This window comes from Cyprinodon variegatus, unplaced genomic scaffold (genome assembly GCF_000732505.1).
Source record: "Cyprinodon variegatus isolate N-32 unplaced genomic scaffold, C_variegatus-1.0 Scaffold13, whole genome shotgun sequence".
Taxonomy (NCBI): Eukaryota; Metazoa; Chordata; class Actinopteri; order Cyprinodontiformes; family Cyprinodontidae; genus Cyprinodon; species Cyprinodon variegatus.
Window position 1 is genome coordinate 421,553 of NW_015150466.1, and position 8,758 is coordinate 430,310.

Below are 8,758 nucleotides of genomic sequence, written 5' to 3' on the forward strand. Positions count from 1 at the left end.
GATTTTTTCCTGCTTCACAAAGGTAGGCAGCAGCTTGACATGAAGCCATGATGGCAATTATTTTACATTATTATGGTATCGGTATCGGCCGATACTGCACAGCCAGGTATCGGGTATCGGTATCGGGGCCAAAAAAGGGCATCGGCGCAACACTACTAAAAACTCACACATCGATAAATAAAACATTTTTCCATAGACCACCTGTCTAGGAATTGAATAAAGTCAAAACATGAGATAGCAATACTTCATGTTTCTCACCAAATCTGACTTCAAAATACAGCATGGCTGTTTTTATATGTCAAAGTATTTAAAAAAAAAATAATACTTAGTCACAAAAATTTTAAACTATTTTTGCAGCTGCTTTATAGGTACTATATTAATTAATTGAACAAAAGCAAATATGGAGACAGGTACAGTATGAAATTAGAAATGTCAGGGTCCTCGTGGTTATTTTTAATTTCTTTCTTTACCTTGTAATACTCAAAAAACAATGTTTGAACTTTATATCTGATATATCGCATCAAATCTACCATCTACAGTATTTATATAATAAAGAAATGAACAAAACCCTGAAATAAAATAAATATCCAGCTGCTCTTTCTTCTTTTCTAGGCAGAGGAATGAACTCTTTCACTGTAAGCTGTGTTATTTATTTATATATATATATATATATATATATATATATATATATATATATATAATCTTCTGCATTAATTTATTGCAAAGTTGCAGAACTTTATTAAGGACAGGGGTCTCAAACTCCAGTTTGCATCTTTTTCAAATGGATTCATTTCCTCCTTAGCATGTAGTCTGGCTTTACAGAGCTCCTATAATGAGCTAGTTATTTGAGTCAGGTGTGTTAAAGCAGGAACATCTTAAAATTGCAGGAACTAGGCCCTTGAGGACTTTAATTTAAGGCTGTAGACTAAGGAAGATCATTAGGTAGCAGCTTTACTTTCCTAATATAACGTTTTTAAACAAAACTGGAATAATTGGCTGAAAGAAGAGTTGGACCGTAGAAGACTTTGGAGAAAAGGAAATCTATTTTTTTCTTTCCAGCTCTTCATTAAATGGAGTTTAAGAATGCCATTTGTTTTCGTTTTACGGGGTTATGGGAAGGTGAGATGTTCTTTGATTTAAACAAAAGGTTTTCATGTAAATAATTTCCCACATCATTCCCGGGAACAACATCCGGCTCTTTGCCTTGTAAGAACAGCAGCTGATGGTTCTATAAAGAACAACTGTCTTAGCGCAGGGGTCGCTATGATCCTTCCATGTTTGGGTTTTTTACTCTCATTTATTTGTCTTCTTAATTTGTTTTATTTACATGTGGATTCATTCCTTGTATGATAGTTTCTCAGTTCTTTGTACATTTCCTGTGTTCAGCTCCTGTCAGGTTAATTAGTTCTCCCTCCCTCGGCGCCCTGCTTAACTTCTGTCGCAGCCACTCTGTATTCTCACCTGATTAATACATCGATGTCATCATCTTCTGTCTCTCAGTATACAAGATTCCCTCTCCTCAACATTTTCTGCAGCATTCCCTCTTAAGAAACCCATATTTCTTGTTCATCTGTTCCTGTTTTTGTGCCTGGAGTTTTCCTGTTGCAGTTTTAATCTACTAAATTTCTCCATGTTCATCCAACGCACTCCTCCACAACCAGGCAACTTGACAAGACATCTGATGAGACCACCTTTGTTTGCTCTATCCCCTGTGGCTTGTAGAAAACTGAACTCAATATGCTTCTTTCTGAAAGAGTCTGAGAAATGGATGCAGATTTTACCTGAGCAATAAGATCTCTGCAGCTCCTCCTCCTTTTCCTTGAGCCTCTTTACAGCTTCTGTGATTAGCATATTTTGAAGCTTTCTCTGCTTTACCAGACCTGGGATCAATTCTTTGCCTCTCTGGGTAGCACGGCATCCTGTAGGATAACGTCATTCATAATAGAAAACTATGCAGTTATGCCTTTTTATTGCTCTGACATCATACTTCATTATGTTATAATAGCGCAATCTTTCCAATAAAGATGCGTTTGGCTCTTGGTTCAGAAGCATCCAAGTTAGACTCACTTCAGATCTGTCCGATGTTGTTTAATGTGACCATGCAATCAGCCAACTTTCTTTCCTCTTGATCAAGACGCTTTATTTTCCAAAATCAAAACAAACTTAGATTTTCTTACCGCAACATGGCGTGAGAGGCAGATCATATCGGGCTCATTTCGTTCCTTTTTTGCCACTCCAAGAAAACAACAATAATAATCAAAAGCGGTCAAAAATTGTATGGCTGCGCTGACTGAATCCAAAAGCTCACCCGGCCCCAATAGCCGACTCCAATATAATCCAGGTGCTGCAGTCACCTGTCCATAATGAAGGGGCGGAGGCCAGAAACAGCGTAAATTATGAATGGCAGCAAAACACAACTAAACAAATTCATAATTTCATAATTAAGTCAGTCAACTTATACTTCAAACCAAAATATTTCATGTTCATATATATCACACCAAAACCAGACAAAAATAGTAAACTAGAAATAAATATTCAATCATAAATCAAGCAGTTGGCTCCAACAATGTTAGACTTAGATGTATTTGTCATTTTGTTTACACAATAGTAAAACAAAAAGAAATTTCGTTAAGAACAGCTCTCTGGGCAATTTCATTTTTTTTTTAAGTGTAATAGTAAAATAGTAAAAAAATATATAAAAATAGTAATATAAACATATGACTGTAAATGTACAGTTCTAAGATTTTCTGTTTTTTTATATTTATATATATATAATGATAAAAGATAATAAATATAATAAATTACACTACAATTACTCATTTTACAATTCTTATTAATTTTCTGTTGCATAGAACCTCTTCTTGTCTCCCTGAAGCAGGGGAAGGATTTACTATTAGTCAAAATAGGCAGTTGCCTAGGGGCCCCAAGTTCCTGGGGGGGCAATAAAACTCTGTTTACATGTATGGTTAATTAAACTATTCCTTATTTGTGCACATTAATTATGTTTCTGATAAAAATCCTTTGTTAAAATGCCATCAGAATGCTTGTAATGTTAAGTGTGTCTCAGGCTAGTGGTATACAGGGTGGGCTAATGCCCAGGGCGTCGGTTGTATAATGGGGCTGTTTTATGGGTTGTCTTTTTAATCCAAAGGGCCCCCTGTCTGTCTTTGCCTGAGCCCAAAACTTCCTAAATCCGCCCCTGACTGGAGTCATTATTTTATGTTCGTTTCTACTTAAAATTTCTGTGTGCTTTGCTTTTTTTTGTTTCTTTTGTCAAAAAAAAAGTTAAATATATATATATTGTAAAAAAGTCTGTTAGATTTTCATACTATTTGGGTTGCTACTAATTTAAAGCACAAATTGGTCATGCTGGTCACTTTGATATAACTAGTGTTGCACCGATACCAGTATCAGGCGGGGCCCCGATTCAGCACTATAATGGTGGTATCGGTATCGGCGAGTACCAACAAATTGGGCACCGATACCATTTGTGTATTAAATCAAGCTGCACAAGTATATTAACATGCAATGATTTTATCCCATATGTCTTATTGCTCCATCGTTTTGGGCCCAGGCCACAAAGTCTGTTTTAAAACCTTTACTCTCACTTCACAAGCAAGCATTAAAAATATTCGATCAAAAACCGGGAAAGTGGCATCACTGCAAAATTATTAAAAAATACAACATGATGAAATTTGAAAATTTTATAAATTTCTCATTTTTAAAAGCTATTTTTAAATGCCTTAATGGTCTTGCCCCTGAAGTAATCTGTAAATTTATTTTAACTTCTCTTGTTTTTTTATGCATCTGTGTGTCGTTACTAACCTCCTTCCCCTTTTAAAATGCTAGCACCTTTTAAAACCCTAACCAGGGACGAAGGCTGCAAATTAGCCCATGGCTACAAGCCTTATGTACTTGGACATCGGCCACCTGTTTGGTTGCAATGTTTAATTGTACTGTCCCTGTCAAACAAACAAATAAATAAATAAATAAATTTGAGAGCAAACAGTTTCTTCAAATATTGTCACCCATTCCAGGTAGGCAATAAAAAGTTCTACTGGATTCACTTTGTTTTAGTCTTTTTCCTGCTTCACAAAGCCATGATGGTAATTATTTTACATCCTAGTATATGCAGTTCTTCATATATACTAACACCTCAATTTCAAACAGATGGTATCGGTATCGGCCGATTCTGCACAGCCAGATATCGGATATCGGGGCCAAAAAGTGGCATCGGTGCAACACTAATTATAACCTGCAACTGTCAAGATGGGTAAAATGGCATAAAATTATCTTGTTTTAAAGTCCAGAGCTAAATGAAGCTACATTTGCACCTGGATCACTGTAATCTGCAAGATTAATATGTTTAAAAAACTCTTTGCAAGCTGTTGGTGCTTAATGGCTCCATTGAGCAATGGCTCATTTGCTCTGAATCTTCTTGCAAATAATTATGGAACGTATTTCTTTAAAGTACCAAGAAAGACGGCGAGAATATGAGATGTATTGTCAATTTTATACACTCAAAAAAAATAAAGTAATTCAACAGCTTTTGGCATTAAATTATATTAAGCTACTTTAACCCAACTGTTTTACGTCCTAAGTTAATAGAAAACAAAAAAATATTGCGTTATTTTTTCTTTGTAACAACAACTTCTGCTATTTGAGCACTAAGAAGCAGGGTTAATTCCAAGACAGTTCCTTCCTGGATGTGCAGGTGAATGTTCTTGATGTCAAACATGCAGAGCTCAGTCTGTCTGCCTCATAGAAGCTGTTTTATTGCAGAGCAGGACGGACTGCAGCAGAACCTGAAACTCTTTAGGTGTTTAATCCCCTTCGTGACTGATGGTAGGAATCCAGCTGCGGACAGACAGCCCAGGGTGGATTACTGGCAGTTAATGACCGCTGACTTGTCTCGTCCGTGAACGCGCGCTCCCCCAGCCTCGGTCATTGCTCTCTGCGCTCTATGTGGCTGCATGGTCGCTCCCTGGGTTCCGATGCACGCAGCCTTTATCCGTCTGCAGAGCATGCATGTCTGCATCCTCCAGCCCAGAACTGAATCGACAGGATTTTTTTTTTTTAATCATCTTTTTAAATAATTCTCATTGTTGCGCGCAGCTGTTTTGGCCACAGCCAGGCAGGCACTGCCTCCAAATGGATTGCTCCGTCTGATCTCAGCAACACGGTGATATGTTGAACTGGAGGCTCCGAGTCAGCCATCAGTTCCCAGGCAGGACAAAGAAAACTATTCAATAAACATTTGTATGCTGCAGACCCCGGTGGCTCCAAACCAGGATCGTAGGGGGAGAGAAAAAAGTTGGAAGTTGAAGAAGGGATGGTTATGCATTGAGTTCCGCACAGAGCCGAGAACAGGTACGTCACGTTTCGAACTATATTCCTATGGAAACGATGCTTACGCACCGCTTGTTGTGCGCTCTCTGCTTCCACATGGGTGCAGCGGTTCCGTGACATTGAGGTGCCTTTCATGGGAAGAACAGCTGTGGTCCTCCTGCGGGTATCCACTGTGGCACAGCAGATGCAGAGGATTCCCTCAGCGCGTCTGCAGCTCAATATGTGTCAAAGTGGCGAAGCGGAAAAAAAAAAACGCAGTGGAGTTTTTGTTTGCATGATCTGCGCCAAGCAGGATATATTGCATGCAGGAGAGGTCATTCTGAAGCACAGCTTTCTGTGAAGGGTCAAGGTAGAGAACTGCAAGGAAGGTCCTGAATCCGATGTGTTCCTGCTGCACCGCAGCATCATCCGGTCATTCAGCTGCAATAAAACTCAGGATTTTATCTCAGTGGATGAATNCACTGCTCTTTGCGTGGTTTGTTTTCAAATGGTTTGCTGCTGTCTGTTTGGACCTTTCTGAACATGTGCAGCAAATGGACTGATCCAATATGGTGGACACTGAAGGGGGGGTGTATTTTAACAAAAGGATTTTTATCAAAAAAACATAATTAATGTGCACAAATAAGGAATAATTGTATTAACCATACATGTAAACAGAGTTTTGTGGGGCCCCTAGGCACCTGCCTAGTTTTGTCTAATGGAAAATCCTCCCTCACTTTATATAAAACTCTCTGTATTTATTCATGTTTTGCCAAAGCTGCCTTCTCATGCAAATTGCATGCAGCAAACAAGATAGACAATTTCACATTATATTTATAAAATGTAATCTTCAGCAATTCTCATGACGTCATTTTTAAGAGTACAAATTTTTTACTGTAAAATGTTTGTAACTTAAACAAGAAAACGTTAAAAAGTCTGTACTGAGCTTACAGGTGGTAAAAGTGTCCATATGAAGCTAAATCAAAAATAATTAGAAAAATATCCCGAGCAAAGCAAAAGTAGGGCTATGCTGACCATCCTCTTATGACGCTTTCGTCATTTTCTTTTGGACACTTTTTTCTTGTAGTCAAAAACGAATAAAATGTACGTTGTAAAGATAATGTAAAATAAATGTAAAACAGAAAATGATAAATAAAAAAGAATAAATGGCTCCACTGTAGCTGTTGTTTCTAGCAAGAAGAAAAGACTGGAAATTTAAAGAAGGGTGGGTTTGCATCCCAATTCATGTCTGCTGTTTTTCCAGACCTTTCACTGCGCTATCTAAACATTATTAGTACTTTAAAAAGATATATTTTTCATATAATTATATTTTTTAATATTTTGTTTTCTTTTTTCCTCAATTATTTTTGTTCCTGTAAACCACTGCAGTTGACATTTCTTTTTCTTTCTTTTCCTAAAGTCCAGCACTTTGAATTTGTGCCTTTCCTTGTTTTTCTCTCCCAGTTTTCTAAAAACTCACACATCGATAAATAAAACATTTTTCCATAGACCAACTGTCCAGGAATTGAATAAAATCAAAACATGAGATAGCAATACTTCATGTTTCTCACCAGCTCTGACTTCAAAATACAACATGGCTGTTTTTATATGTGAAACTATTTAAAAATAAACTTAGTCACATAAATTTAAAACCATATTTGCAGCTGCTTTATAGGTACTATATTCATTAATTAAATAAAAGCAAACATGGAGACACGTACAGTATGAAATTGGAAATGTCAGAGTTCTCGTGGTTATTTTTAATTTCTCTCTTTACCTTGTAATAACTTTATATCTGATATATCTGAATTAAATCTACCATCTACAGTATTTATATCATTAAAAAAATTAACAAAACCCTGAAATATAATGAATATACAACTGCTCTTCTGTTTCTAGGCAGATGAATGAACTCTTGTACTTTAAGCTTTGTTATTTCTCTCTCTCTCTCTCTCTCTCTCTCTCTCTCTCTATATATATATATATCTATATATATATAGATATATATATAGATATATATATATCTATATCCCCGCCATCAATGTGAAAACAGCTTCTGCTTTGCTTCCCGTTTCCTTTCGTCTCAGTAAAACTATTTCTCCCCTCTTTGCTTAATATCAGATACTGTAATTAGCTGCTCTTTTTTTCCTTGTACTCACTGAGGGATGCTGTAGAGTTGTTATGTATTGTTAAATCACAGGTGAAGGCTGTGCAGATGCGTCTTGCTTTGTTTTGCTCCCCTTCTGATTTATTTCCTCCAGTGCATGATCTACATTTTTTCCGTGGCGACACTGAGCAGCAGAAAGCCACAGCCCAGCTGGCGAAGCCCCTCAAGCTGCAGCAGAAAATAACACTGCGGGACGCCGTTAACTCTGGGATGAATATTCATGGAGCATGTGTGTGTGTTTCTTTCTTTTACTTCAGGATTTATTGCTACATGTTTGTATAAAGTTTCAGAATACAAGAGAAGGGAAAAAAAAAAAAACCTAACTTCCTAATGTCAGAGGCTGAGGCCCACACACCAGCTGTAGGAGCCTGGCGGCCATCGCACCTTGTGACATGAAAACTCTAACAGACACACAGATGCCAGGACGATCTTGATGAGAAGCCCTGCTGAAATTCACACTTCAATCTCGCTGGAACACTCTCTCTCTCTCTTTCTCCATCTAAGGCCTCTTTATCTCTTCCTCCACCTTGAGCTCTCTTCAAGCCACCCAGTGCTTGTGTGATCCCTTACCCTATTTGATTGGCCCACCCTTCTTGCGCTCCACCATGTTAAACTATATGAATCAAAACAGAAGCAAAAAAACTCTCGGATATGGACGCCATCATCGCTGACTGAATTATGAACACATTCAGAAATCAGTTTGCTCTCAAGCCGCACGTCTGCCCAAACACGGCTGCTTGTTTTCTTTTTTTCTTCTCTAATCTGCAAGGTGTGTTAATCACTGTAGACGGTGTGCTATGTGTGCATATGCAGTCTTAAGTGCTAATAGGAGCTCACACTAGAGAGCAGCAGGCCGTGTCAACCGCAATCTCCAGACAAGCCCTCAGGGTGTCCTATTTGGCATGAGCACCCGGACGCAGACACACTCACACATATATGCACTAATGGGTCTGCTATGTTTAGACTTGACTTAAAGACCCGAGAGCTACGGGTTCCCTGAGACCATGTCTGAGCTGGACATTCACAGCTGATAAATTGGATTAACTGAAAGGCTGTAGATCTGGATGCCTTTAGAGGATGTTTGTTTTAAAGATTCACCAACCAGGCTTTTTTCTTTTTTTTCTCTAGCCTAGATTCTCTATTTTCACGAGTTCTGAACCAGAAACTGACCAATTCCAATTTTTCATTTATTTACTTATTTAAACTCTACCACATAAAGAGGACTTGTGCTACATGTCTTTAATATGGATAGTTTTGAATATA

General features: G+C 37.8%; 1 protein-coding gene across 1 annotated transcript in view; it reads left to right on the forward strand.

The window, feature by feature from the left end:
• Positions 1-4,593: 4,593 nt before the first annotated feature.
• tenm2 (teneurin transmembrane protein 2) overlaps positions 4,594-8,758 on the forward strand; it is a 447,642-nt gene continuing 443,477 nt past the window's right edge. Inside the window, exon 1 of the mRNA XM_015382666.1 lies at positions 4,594-5,370. The gene's annotated coding sequence lies outside the window, so the exon portion shown is untranslated. The remainder of the gene's footprint in view (positions 5,371-8,758) is intronic.